We start from the raw sequence: 14,878 nt of genomic DNA, 5'->3' as shown, positions 1-14,878 counted from the left end.
TTTTTATTTATCTTTTTGTTTAAATCTAGTAAAATTATGAATTAAAAGATAAATAAATATTTAAAAATTTATATTTTAAACAGATTAATCTTTAACTAATAAAATTTTTTAGCATAATAAATATAGACAAATTAATTTAAATTAAAACCATACTTTAATTATAAGAACTAATTTAAAAATAAGGTGTGTACATCTGTTATCCTAAGAAAATTTATTGATACTTTTTTGTCTTTAACATTCTGTTCGTTCGAAGTGTAAGTCGCTTATTTGTCACCTTACTCTCAATTCTCAAATTATTAACCAAAGGAATCAAGAACGCAGTTTCTGCGCGCTTGCTAAGTTGACTTGCTACTTTCTTTCTCGGGTTTTCATGGTCCAACGCTCCAAGATATATACATCCTAATAGTCAACCATTCTAATCCTCATGGCTCTGCAATCCCCCTTTTCCTCTTCTTCCATCAGATATGAATGGAAATACGACGTGTTTATTAGTTTCAGAGGCCAAGATACTCGCTATGGTTTCACTGGCTATCTTTATGAAGCTCTTTCTAATCAAGGGATCCATGCCTTCATTGATGATGAGCAGGTTCCAAAAGGAGATGAAATCGCACCCTCACTTCTCAGCTCAATTCAAGAGTCCAGGATTGCCATCATTGTGCTCTCTGCCAACTATGCTGCTTCTTCTTTTTGCTTAGATGAGCTTGTCAACATCCTTCACTGGATCAAGGGAAATCATCGCTTGGTTTTGCCAGTTTTCTATAAGATTGATCCTTATGATGTTCGCCATCTGAATAAGGGTTTTGGAGAGGCAATGGCTAAGCATGAGGAGAGATTCAAGAGTGACATGAACAAGGTGCAAAATTGGAAGAAGGCTCTGCATCAAGTAGCTAATTTGTCTGGCTATCATTTCAAAGATGGGTAATTTCACTCCAGATACTTCTTTTGTAATTGTTTCTTATTTATCAAAAATATTATTAAAAGTATCTATGTCTATGTTTGTTGGCAGTGATGGATATGAACATAAGTTTATTAGAAATATAGTGGAAGAGATTTCAAGAAAGATTAGGTGTTTACCTTTGCCTAACACTGATTACCCTGTTGGACTAGAATCTCGAGTATCAAAAGTAATTTCACTTTTGGAAATGAATTCAAGTGATCGAGTTCACATGATAGGAATACATGGGATTGGTGGAATAGGGAAAACAACACTTGCTCTTGCAGTTTATAACTTGATTGCTGACAATTTTGAAAGTGTGTGCTTTCTTGAGAACGTTAGAGAAAATTCAAATAAATATGGGTTGGTATATCTTCAAAATATCCTTCTTTGTAAGATATTAGAGAAGGAGGGATTCCAGATAGTAGGTGTTATAGAAGGAACTTCAAAAATACAACAAAGATTCTGTCAAAAGAAAGTTCTTTTGGTACTAGATGACGTTGATGATAGCAAGCAGCTACAGGCTATTGCTGGAAAACCTGATTGGTTTGGTCCTGGCAGCAGAGTTATTATTACAACACGGGACACACATTTGCTAAAAAAACATCGTGTTGAAAAGACACATGAGGTAGCGAGTTTAAATAAAGCAGAGTCTTTTCAATTTCTTATTAAGAAAGCTTTTGAAAATGATGATGTTAGCCCAGGTTATGCAGATGTCTTAAACCGTGCAATAACTTATGCCTCTGGACATCCACTGGCTTTGGAAATAATAGGCTCCAACTTGTTTGGAAAAGAAGTTGAAGTTTGGGAATCTGCATTGGGTCAATTTGAAAAACATCTTGATAATAAAATATATAAGATACTTAAAGTAAGTTTTGATGCTTTGGAAAAAGAAGAGCAGAGTGTTTTTCTTGATATTGCCTGTTGTTTTAAAGGATATACATTAGTGGAAGTTACAGATCTACTTCAAGCTCATTATGGGAGTTGCATGAAATATCATATCGGAGTGTTGGTTGAAAAATCTCTCATAAAGATAGATCACGATAGTAGAGTGACAATACATGATTTGACAGAAGACATGGGCAAAGAAATTGTTCTAGAAAGATCACCAGAAATGCCTGGAAAACGTAGTAGGTTATGGTTCTATGAAGATATAATTAAAGTTTTAGAAAATAATCAAGTAAGTAATAAATTTCTCTAATAACTTTGTTGAAAGTCCTTGTTTATACACTTGTATTTTGATTAATTCGTGTTTTTTGTGTTGAAAGGGAAGTAGCACCATTGAAATCATATATTTGGAATTTCCCTTATTTGAAAGGGAAGGAGATGAAGATCCATTGAAAAAAGAGGGAAATAGAGATGTAGAAGTAAAATGGGATGGAAAAGCTTTTAAAGACATGAAAATCTTAAAACACTTATCATAAAAAATGGTTGTTTTTCCCAAAGTCCTAAACATCTTCCAAACAGTTTAAGAGTATTGGAATGGTGGAGGTATCCTTCAAAGTATTTTCCGAATGATTTTCAACCAAAGGAACTCTCCATGCTCAAGTTACCTGATAATCTCTATATGTCACCCAAGTTGGCTAGCTTATCTATGGCAAGTGTTCTGAATTCATTTTATGATTTTGTTTGTTAGTGAATTCATATGAAGTTTATTTGTTTGACTCTTTTTTTTTTCTGTTATGTTTTTTCTTTTCCAGAAATTGGTAAGCTTGAAAGCTTTGAATTTTGATTACAGTGATTCTTTGAAAGAAATACCTGATCTGTCTAGTCTTCAAACATTACAAGAATTTTCGTTCAAAGCATGTAGAAATTTAGTCACAGTTCACAGTTCAGTTGGTTTTTTAAATAAACTTAAAATATTGAATGCTGAAGATTGCGGCAAGCTGAGGAGTTTTCCGCCTTCTATCAATTTGCCCTCACTGGAAAAACTCCTTCTATCTGGTTGCTTGAGCCTTGAGGATTTTCCAGAAATTCTGGAAGAGATGGAAAATGTAAAAATGCTTCATTTGATTGGCAGTGGCATAAAAGATTTGCCATGTTCCTTTCGTAATCTTTCGGGATTGTGGCGTTTGGAAATGAGTGGGGATGAAATGTATAAGATACCGAGTGTCATTGCCATGATGCCACGACTGTGGGAGGGTATCAGGAAAACAGGAGGAGGGGCTTCATGGAATATTCACTCACTTCCTCCCCTCTTCAAATATGAAATATCTTTATCTCACAAACAGCAATTTGTCAGATGACTTTTCTCCACTAGCTGTTGCATGGTTTCCCAATGTGGAAATTTTAGACTTAACAGGCAATAATTTCACAGTTCTTCCTGAATGCATCCAACAATTTCGCTTTCTATGGTGGCTCATAGTTGATCATTGCAAGAATCTTAGGGAGATTAAAGGGGTTCCACCAAACTTGAAAAATTTCTCTGCAGTAAACTGCAAATCCTGGAGTCCTGGGTGCACAAGTGTGTTACTCAATCAGTTTCTATGACTTTTTTATTTATTAAGAATGTAGATGGATCATAATTCATATCAAATTAATAATGTTAGGTCAGTGTGTTGATAATACTGTATGCTAAACTACTGCTTATGCACTATGAATGATTGACAGGAAGTGCACGAGGGTGGAAGGACCCGGTTTGTGATGCCAGGAGGAAGGATTCCAAGGTGGTTTGAGAAGCACTGTAGTGGAGCTTCTGTTTCTTTCTGGTTTAGTGGCACCAAATTCCCTCACGATGCTCTTTGCCTTGCAATTCTACTAACGGATGACCTCCCTTCCCCAATTGAAGTAACACCCATCGTGACCATCAATGGCAACCAACTTTCCATTGGTTGGTGGAAGAGAACGGATCAATTATTTATCTTTAATCTGGAGCCACACTATTCTTGTACCACGCTACATTTTGAAAAAGGATGGAATCATGCAGAGGTTTCATATAAAGCAAGACAGCACCACAAGTCCTACTACAAAAAGGTCCCAAGTGAGTTGATTGCAAAAGAGATTGGAATGCATGTATTGAAGCAAAAAAGTAGTAGTATAATTGAAGATATTCGATTCAGTGATCCTTACAAAATGACAGAACTAATTATAATGATGATGATGGTCTCAATAGTATTGCCCAACCATAAGAAGCAGCCCTTGCTCCTTGAAACATCCATTGGTTTGTGGACATTGCTGTTCCTAACACACACACTTATGGGCAGCAACACTCTCTGAGTTAGGGTTGGGACTTGGGAGGATTCAATATCAGTGTTGGTGCCAAGTATAACAAATGCAAGTCAAGAATCCATAGGTGATTTTACTTTTGTAAGATTTATGCTCCTCACAGCACTATACTTTTTTGACCTCATCTGTTGTTGTACTTTATGAAGTAAGAACAACCTCAGCTAAGCTTATGCTCTTAATTTTTATTTTGATTTGGTTGATGTGTGCATGCAATAGATATAAAAAACAGCAAGTTTGCCAAAGGCTTCAAAATGAAAGAAAGCTGTCAATGCAGCAACTTATATTTTTTTAGTGTCTCTGGGTACTACACTATTGTAACATTTTCTTTTACTATTAAGTAAACAGTGGAGTGGAAGAAACTGAGGCCTAGCATAAGTGGTAATTGTACTTTGAGATACAGTTTTATACGATACTATATCATATTGAATGATTCTGACATTGTAACAAAATGGCTACTAAGATGTGTGATTTTACCTATTCCATACTTTTCATAAGATGTAAGGCAACGCAAATATGTAACTCTGTCCCAGTCAATTTGAGTTTTTATTCTTTCTTTATGTTATTAAAGTGTTTGCTTCTTTCATTTACTCATTGCTTTGTAGACAAGAAATGAAGATGAAATGTTGAGGCTGCCAAAGCCAAAGGAGGCTGATTTTCAGTTCAATTCGGATGCAAGCAAAACTATCACTGATACAAGCAGGCCAAAGAGAGAAGCAGAGAAGAATCTGAGCCAACTCACAAGATGGTTAAGAAACCTCCTTATTGGGTGAAGGACTACCTGAGACTAGAAGGCAGTGAATTCAATTTTCCTTGATCTATAATATTCGTACATCGCTTTCTGTAATTCTGATTTCTGTTCCATGCATTATTTCTCATGTCTTCATGTAGATTAAACAATCACACGATGTACATTAGACATATTCATCATTATAGACAATTTCATTCTTTTTTACCTTTGCTGTCATAAATTTGTGAATTCTGTAAGTACTTGTTAGAAGTAATTTAAGACATGATTGTCATCTCTACTTTGTACAAAGCATGTCAAATGAAAAGTCCAGAATTCATGTGTGATTGCTTTTTCTAAGATTTATGCTCCTCACAGCACTAGACATTTTGATGCCATTTATTGTTGATTTTTATGAAAAACAATTCCAAGTTAAGCTTAAACTCTTATTCTTAATTTTTCTTTCCATTTGGTTGATGCATGCAATACATATAATTATCAGAAAGTTTGCCAAAGACTTAAATACAGCAACTAATTTCTTAGTGAACTCAATCACTCGTTAAATTGAGTAGGGGAAAATTAAAACCACTAATCAAAAATCCTTTTTCATATATTAATTACACTTTATTATGCATTTTTAATAAATAGTTTAGAAGGAACTAAAGCTAATCCAAACACAAGTATTACACAAATATATTACTCCTTTTTCATTCATGTTCATGTTCATGTTCAAACAAGTTCTTATTTCAGATTCATAAGCAGCATTTATCTAAATTTGTTTGATCTCATTTTATATCATTCTTGTTTAGTCTTTGTTTACATATTTATATGGTCATTTCTCCAAGAATTTTTATTTATGTTATTTGGCAAGTCGATATTAACACTACAGACTACATTCGATAAGTCTCAGATCGAGCTCATTTTTTTTAGAGTTGTATCTATTCCTCGAATTGAGATCTTGGATACAAGTTTGAACCGACACCTGTGTTGAAAAAATCAGGCAAAACAATGGTAAATCAATATTCAATATAAGATCACATTGCTTCTTCTTGCTCCTAATGTTAGTATATGTGTATCATGTGAAAGTTAACGATAGAAGGTAGTTTAGGCAAGTTAGAATTCTGTTAAAAGAGAGTTAGTTAGAGTAGGAATTAATAGAGTTAGTATATATATCTATATATATAAATCTGTATCTGCCACAATGGTAAGAAAGAGTGTGGAATTCACGATGATCAATGAATAAGTAACAACCTCTCCCTCCATCATTCTCTTCTCTCTTTCCCTCTCTGTCCCCTTTCACCATTCTTCTTTAGATTCAGTTTTTTACACCTAATTTTGTTCTCTTTCTTCTCATATAATCTCATCGTCTTGAGAGTAATAATTAAGAAAATAATAGTTATGAAAGGTGTCCCTTCCTTGAAATTTCGAGGCAAAAACTAAGTTCTGCTTTACAAAATTAAAATATAATGTTTAATGACTTTGATTTTTTTGTTGTTTTGTTAAGGGTCCTCAGCCACTTTGATCTGCCAAACTAAAGGAGGATCAGCAAAGCATATCCTCTTTTAATACTAATAATTTATTGTAAATATAGAGTCTTGGACAGTAAATTATTGATGATAATGGAAGGTCGGCACCAATTTTTATGCCGTATGTGTATTGATTGTGAAATTTTTTAAGATTGGAACAAGTTGTTTTTTAAAAAATTACTATTAGATAAGCTTCAGCACGATTAAAGAAACAAGAAATTTTTTAATTTTTGTGCGTGTAGTCTTGGCCTCTTGGCTGTTGAGTCCCCAGGATAAGAATGATAAGAGATGGAACAACGACAGAGCAATATAATAATTATGCAAATTTTAAGGTAGGACACATACCCGTCGAGGAAAGAGCAAAACATGCTGAGGCCTGATTTCATGAGTTCATATTCACCTTGTCACTGCTTTACAAAATTATGAAATGACGAGTTCATAGATAAAGACTTGGGATAAAAAATTCAGAATCTTGAAGGACAAGCAAAATATCTCGCATCAGTAAGAAAATCAATGGCACTGCCTGTATGTAATTAATTCATAAGACACCGACTCATTCTTATTATATATAAAACGAAGTCTTATCAATACTTGTCTTCTTATTTTGGTCTATCGACTTGTCTTTCAGGCTTTAGCTTTGTACTATTTGGTATGTAGATTTCTCTGGACAAAGAAATCTATCAAAACGTTACTCAAAAGATTTTGCTCTAACAAAAACAATGTAAAAGATAAATTAATCCCTAAAAAATTATTAAATTTGACAAAAATAATCAAAGCTTAACTAAAATTGTTTCCATTAATAAAAAACACTGAGTTGGCTAATAGAAGAAATGAGATGGCATCATTACTTATTATGTGACATATGCTTATTATTGAATATAGATCAATTTGATTGGATTTAATTAAAAATAATACTTGTATGTATAGCAGTAGATTTTATGTACTTTATGATCAAAACAAATTTAAACAGGATAAAGTGTTCATAATTATAACTACCGTAAATAAAATTGATAATGAATTTGGATGAAGTTATATTGGGTATGAATTTTATAAGAAAAAACACACAACTCACTTTCCTCATGGCTCTGCATTCTCCCTTCTCACTAAATAAAATGAATAAATAATAGTCACAAGACTAACAACTCACATGTTAACTTCCCACTCACTTTCGTTGGTTTTTTTTGTGAGACTCAACACTCCAAGACACACTTTCCTCATGGCTCAGAATTCTCCCTTCTCATACGATGTGTTCATTAGTTTCAGAGGCCAAGATACTCGCTACAGTTTTACTGGCTATCTTTACAAAGAGCTCTGTGACAACAGAATCCGCACTTTCTTCGATGATGAAGAGCTTCAAAGTGGAGAGCAAATCACACCCTCACCTGTCAAGGCAATTCAGGAGTCCAGGATTGCCATCATTGTGCTCTCTGCCAACTATGCTGCTTCTTCTTCTTGCTTAGAGGAACTGGTCCATATCCTTTACTGCATCAAGGGAAACAATCGGTATGTTTTGCCGGTTTTCTTTAAGGTGGATCCATCTGATGTGCGCCATCAAAGAAAGAGTTTTGAAAAGGCAATGGCTAAGCATGAGAAGAGATACAAGAACGACATGAACAAGGTGGACAAATGGAAGAAGGCTCTGAAAGAAGTAGCCAATTTGTCTGGCTATCATTTCAAAGATGGGTAACTACACTTCGCATGCTCCTTTCTGTAATTGTTTCTCATTATTACAATTTTGAATTGTAAAAATATCTATGTATATGTTTGTCGGGCAGGCATGGATATGAACATCAATTTATTGAAAAGATCGTGGAAGATGTTTCAAGAAAGATTAGGCGTGTACTGTTGCCTGTCACTGATTATACAGTTGGACTAGAGTCTCGAGTGTCAAAAGTAATTTCACTTTTGGAAATGGATTCTGGTGATGGAGTTCTCATGGTAGGGATACATGGAATTGGTGGCATAGGAAAAACAACACTTGCTCTAGCAATTTATAACTCAATTGCTTACCATTTTGACGGTATGTGTTTTCTTGAAAATGTGAGAGAAAATTCACAAAAATATGGGTTGGTGCTTCTTCAAAATAGTCTTCTTTGTAAGATATTAGGAAAGGAGGATGATGAGTTTGGAAAACTCTAAATTAATATTTGTGATGACTAAACATTATTAAAATAATTAATTATAAAATTATTAATTTGATCTTTATTTAATATATTGATTAATAATTTTGTTGCAGGTTTTATATATTGGGCCGAAATAAAAAGAAAATGGTGCTAGCCCAATTTACATTCAGCCTTGGTTTTAATAATAAAATGAAAATGGCTGTTTTAATGTTACTTGGGCCCAAATGGTTTTGATTGCTCTAAGCCCAAGTGGGTTACATGCTTTCCATTTGTTTTATGCATGCTCCAAATCTTATCAGGAAAGCAAATGTTATTAATGGGCCAAGATCAAATATTGTTGCAATCAAGCCCATATTTTATAAGAGTTCCTCATGCATGATCCGAAACCAAAGAAGGAAGAAAGCAAAGTGCTTTCAACGGATCCAAGGATTCAAACATTAGATGGATTCCAAAATTTATTTAATTACAATATATTGCATGGGAACTATGAGAGAGAATAGGAGTAACTTTGATTTGATGGACATCATTGAGTTACACGTTACTCAGTAAAGGGAAGTGAACATTTATTTTGCTTTATCAATCTTGCATTAGTCAATGTTCAATTTCTCTCTCTTCTCTCTCATCTCTTTCCTTCTTTCTTTGGTTAATACACAGGAAACAATGGCCTCCATGGAAGCAAATGTAAGCTACCGAAAGGAAGGAAGGACAAGCTACAAGTCCATCACTATGATGGCAAGAAAACAAAAAGTATGTAATGGCTGAGATAATCACTAAATATGGTTAGATTTGGTGAGTTAATCTCGGATCCTCCATACCCAAAAAGAAAGAAGAAGATTCGGCCAGCAGAAAGATCTTGGAGGCGTGACTTGTCTTCGTTTCTGATCAACCACCACAGGGAGTAGCTAGAGTGGCGAAGTGATGGTTGAAGGCAGAAGTTGAAGCAGATGAAGTCATCATCATCATGAAGCATCAAGGGCCAGAAATCCATCTTGGAGAGGAAGCCAAGGATGGAGCGCTCAGATTGATGAAGAGTGGTGACCAAGGAAGGACTAGAGGTATTTGCATGTTGGTTTTTGCATGAGCTACCTCTTCTCTCTGTATGGCCGAACCGGTTTTTGTTGAAGGAAAAGAAGCTGAGCTCGGGTTTGGGTCTCAACTATGAAGGCGTCACTTCTCTATAAAAGAGGTGAACAGTCATGGTTTGATTTAAGGAGAAAAGGAGTAAGATTTGAGAGTGCAAAGCACAGAGTTCTCAGAGCTACCTAAGCTAGCAGTTCTTCTTCTCCTTCAATGTTTTCTGTTTAGTATTTTTCTGTTTAATTTTGTCATGTCTTGAGTCTCATGGAAAAAAGGCAAACAGTGAGGTTTGTATGAAAAAGCCATAGAGCGGAAAAAGGCAGAGAGTGCAAAATTAAAAGAAAAAGCCATAGATGTCCTAGAGTTCCTTTGTACATCTGTGTTGTGTTTCATGATTCTGTGGGAATCCCCTTGTAAGTTGGGTTAGCACTTTACAAGTTGTAATCTGGTTGATTATAGTGAAATTCCATCATTGTTGTGATGGAGACTGGATGTAGGCTGCACTGCACTTAGCAGCTGAACCAGGATATATCTGGATGTCATCTTCTCTCTCTCTCTTCCATTCCAATTCTGTTTTTATTGTTCAAGATGCAACATCAAAAATGTCTCATGCCAAGTGACGAGACAAAATGAAAATGTCTCGTGACTAGGGACAAGATAAAACAGAAAAGTCTCATCTAAAGTTCAGCAAGTGTCAGCAAAAAAAGGGGGCTAAGATTCAACCCCCCTTCTCTTAGCCATTGAAACCATCAGAGGAAGTCCAGATAGTAGGTGTTAAAGAAGGAAGCTCACAGATACAACAAAGGCTTCGTCAAAAGAGAGTTCTTCTGATTCTAGATGACATTGATGAGCATGAGCAGTTGAAAGCTATTGCTGGAAAACCTGATTGGTTTGGTCGTGGCAGCAGAATCATTATTACAACACGGAACAAACATTTGCTGACATTTCATGGCATTGAAAGAACATATGAGGTACAAGGTTTAAATAAGGAAGAGTCCTTAGATTTACTTATTTGGAAAGCTTTTAAAACAGATATTGTTAGCCCCAGGTACGTGAATGTTTTAACCCGTGCAGTAACTTATGCTTCTGGACTTCCATTGGCTTTGGAAGTAATAGGTTCTAACTTGTTTGGAAAAGAAGTAGAACACTGGGAATCTGCATTACATCAGTGTGAAAAAATTCCTAAGAGGAAGATCCAACAAATACTTAAAATTAGTTATGATGCTTTGGAGGAATATGAGAAGAATATTTTTCTTGATATCACTTGTTGCTTGAAAGGACAGAACCTGATAGAAATTAGAGATATACTTCATGCTCATTATGGAGATAACATGAGATATCATATTCAACGGTTGGTTGATAAATCACTCCTAAAGATTAAGGTTGGGGATCAAGTGACATTTCATGATTTAATAGAGGACATGGGTAAAGAAATTGTTAGACAAGAATCACCAAATATGCCAGGAAAACGTAGCAGGTTATGGTCTCATGACGATATAGTTCAAGTTTTAGAAGAAAATCAAGTAAGATTTATTTCAATGATTTAGCTTTCCTGACTTTAAATTTGCTTTATCACTTTATGGTATTATATGCTCACAAACCATCATAAGTTAATTATTTCTCATACTCTGATATTTTTTATGACAATATTAGTTCATTATTTCTCTTTTTATAATTTATACAACTTTTCTGATAAGTTCGTTGAAGTCTTTATGTATACATATGTATTTTAATTAGTTCATGTTTTTAATGTTGTATTGAAAGGGGACTGAAACTATTGAAATGATTTTTCTGGAGTTTCCCTTGCAAAAAAGGGATGAAAATGAAGATTCAACGGAAAAGGAGAAAAATAAACTTGTACAAGTGGAATGGGATGGAAAGGCCTTTAAGAGAATGAAAAATCTGAAAACACTTATCATAAAAAATGGTTGTTTTTCCAAACGTCCCAAATATCTTCCAAATAGTTTAAGAATAATGGAATGGTGGGGATATCCTTCAAAGCATTTTCCCTCTGATTCTCATCCAAAGAAGCTCTCCATACTCAAGTTACCCAATTATCTCTTTAAGTCATGCAAGTTGGATAGCTTATCCAAGGCAAGTGTACTAAATCCACTTTTAAGATTTTGTTTGTTAGTAAATTCACATGAGGTTATTTGATTGACTCTTTTTGCTGTTATAATGTTTTTTTGTCCTTTCTTTCAGAGGTTGGTCGCCTTGAATGTTTTGAATTTTGACAACAGCGACTTTTTGGAAGAAATACCTGACGTGTCGAGTCTTGTGACTTTACAAAAATTATCGTTTAGTGGTTGTAAGAATTTGATTAGAGTTCACAGTTCAGTTGGTGTCCTCAATAATCTCAAAGTCTTGAAAGCTGAAGATTGCCGGAGTCTTAGGACTTTTCCATCTATCAATTTGCCCTCACTAGAAATACTTATGTTGTCTTATTGCTCAAATCTTGAGAAATTTCCAGAAGTAAAAGGAAAGATGAAAAATGTAGCAATGCTTCATCTGAGTGGCACTAAGATAAAAGATTTGCCATCATCATTTCAAAACCTTTGCGGGTTGTCGAGTTTGAGTCTGTGTGGCAAAGACTTCCCTAGGATACCAAGTGTGATTGTGAAGATGCCAAAACTGTCTACAGTTTTTATTTCTCAAATTCCCGTTTCTGTGACATGGGCATCACCAAACAAGTTGGAGGAGGGCAGCTCTTCAAATGTTAGTAATCTTGTTCTCTTCCACTACAGGCTGTCTGATGACTTTTTTCCACTGGCTCTTGCATGGTTTCCTAATGTGAAAACATTAGACCTGAGTCTCAATAATTTCACAATCCTTCCCGAATGCATCCAATATTTTTGTTTTCTAAGCTCCCTTAGAGTTGATCATTGCCACTATCTGAAGAAGATTGAAGGGGTTCCACCAAACTTGAAACAATTCTCGGCTGTATGCTGCGAATCCTTGTTGACTCCCTCGGGCACAAGCGAGTTACTCAACCAGGTCTTTTTTTTTCTTTTTCTGTAAAGCTAAGAATTAAGTGAGGGTGAAAATATGCAATTGTCAAATTTGTCAAATCATCTAACGGTTATCAGCTATCAACTTTACATGAAGACAGCTGCATAGGAGTCTTCACCTTATGTGAGATTTAATAATGTTGTTATAAGGTACGCAAACTACTACTTGTGCATTATTTATGAATGGCAGGAAGTGCACGAGAATGGAAACACCGAGTTTGCATTGCCAGGAGAATGTATTCCAAATTGGTTTGAGCAGTGCAGGAAAGAAGGTTCTATTTCTTTCTGGTTTCGTGGCAGATTCCCTGCCAAAGATCTTTGTCTTGCAATTCTACTGAGGGATTGGTTCCGTTGGTCCCATCGTTCCCGCCTAAAGGATGTAACAACCATCGTGAGCATTAATGGCAAGCAAGTTTCCCGTGGCAGGGGGAGAACCAAAATGCAGAAATTATATATTTTTGATCTGTCCGTGACAAATAAAATGCATCATTTGGATGAAATATGTTTTGAAAACGAATGGAATCATGCGGAGGTTTCATTTGAACTTGAAGATGCCGACAATATGGAGATTGGAATGCACATATTGAAGCAAAAGAGTAGTGGAATCATGGAAGATATTCGATTCACTGATCCTTATAGAAAGAGAAAACGAGATGATGAAGCTCTCAATAGTATTGCACAAGTTATGGAGGGAGAGGGACAGCACTAGTGTATGTCCAAGGTAAAATTATTCTGAGTCTCAGTGCTGCACTTTTGAGTTGCCCCATATTATTTTTATTGGTAATAACCTTCTGCATAAGTAGAACAATCTAACTGAAAGGGGCAACTAGGAGTAGAGTGCTTGATTGATCTTCTTGTTTTTGATATTTAAGAAAGGGAATTTAAGAAAAAAATAAAAAAGGACACAAGCTTCTTGTTTATTTCAGTAGTAAGTAGTAACAGAAAAGAAAAAAAGGAATATTGCATCATAGAAATCACCGTGCTTGTGTACTAGAGATAACCGTTCAACATGGTACATGGTTCTTCCAGAAACAGTTTTATATTACATTGAGTGATTCTGAAATTGTAACAAAAAGGCTAGCTAGGAATAGATACAAGGTCTATTCTTTACCTATTCCATGCTTTTCTTAAGATTAGATTAACAAATATCCCAGCCAATCCTCAGTTGCAAGGCAAATATGTAACCGTGTGGCCCAGTCAATTTGAATCTTTATTCTTTGCTTTATGTTGTTAAGTTGGATGCTTCTTTCATCCATTCATTTGCTTTGCAGACAAGAAAAGAAGATGAAATGTTGAGGCTGCCAATGCCAAAGGTGGCTGATTTTCAGCTCAATTCGGATGCAAGCAAAACTAACATTGATACAACCACGGCAAGCCCAGGCCAACTAAACGGTCCAGAGGGAGGTTCAAGCAGGGAAGAATCTGAGCCAATTCACAAGATGGTTAGGAAACGTCCTAATAAACAATCATACTATGTATATATTCATTATTATAGACAATTCCATTCTTTTTTACCTTTGCTGTCATAAATTTGTGAATTCTGTATGTACTTGTTAGAAGTAATTTAAGACATGACTGTCATCTCTACTTTGTTCAAAGCATGACAAATGGAAAGTCAAGAATTCATAGGTCTTACTTTCTCTAAGATATATGCTCCTCACAGCACTAGGTCTTAATTTTTCTTTTCATTTGGAGGATGCATGCAATACATATAATAAACAGCAAGTTTGCCAAAGACTTAAATACAGCAACTAATTTCTTAGTGAACTCAATCACTCATTAAATTCAGCAAGGAAAAATTAAAACCACCAATCAAAAATTCTTTTTCATATCCTAATTACACTTTATTAAGCCTTTTTTAATAAATTGTTTTGTAGGAACAAAAGCTAATCCAAACATAGATATTACAAAAATTTAACTAATAAAAAAGATAGTTGTAGATAGATTTCTGGAAACATGTAAAAATGGATTTCATACACCTTAGGACATCAACTCAATTAGTCTGTATAAGTGTGATTAATTAAAGAATTTTGGGATTATCACACATTTTCAAAATCAGAGTATAGTAATCACAACAACGTTTGTGCCAAAGAAGGAGTTAATAAGAATTACACCACACCGTAGCATACTAGCATAGCATAGTTGACTGACTGAGCCTTAGTTTTGGTCAGAGATGGACCAAAGGATTCAATAATGAATGAATGCAATTTCTGCGTGGTTGCTAATAAGTTGACTGACTGAGCCTTACACATATATCCTAA

The 14,878-nt window shown here is 35.0% G+C and overlaps 2 pseudogenes; both read left to right on the top strand.

Annotated features, from left to right (window-relative positions):
* Nucleotides 1-280: 280 nt before the first annotated feature.
* On the top strand, nt 281-3,843 carry LOC130981760 (disease resistance protein Roq1-like; annotated as a pseudogene).
* Nucleotides 3,844-7,455: 3,612 nt separating this feature from the next.
* LOC130981929 (TMV resistance protein N-like) lies at nt 7,456-14,183 on the top strand (annotated as a pseudogene).
* The last annotated feature ends 695 nt before the right edge of the window (nt 14,184-14,878 follow it).

The sequence above is a fragment of the Arachis stenosperma genome, chromosome 5 (genome assembly GCF_014773155.1).
Source record: "Arachis stenosperma cultivar V10309 chromosome 5, arast.V10309.gnm1.PFL2, whole genome shotgun sequence".
In the NCBI taxonomy this organism is placed as follows: domain Eukaryota; kingdom Viridiplantae; phylum Streptophyta; class Magnoliopsida; order Fabales; family Fabaceae; genus Arachis; species Arachis stenosperma.
The sequence above is the reverse complement of the archived record's forward strand: the minus strand, read 5'-3'. Positions and strand labels throughout refer to the sequence as shown.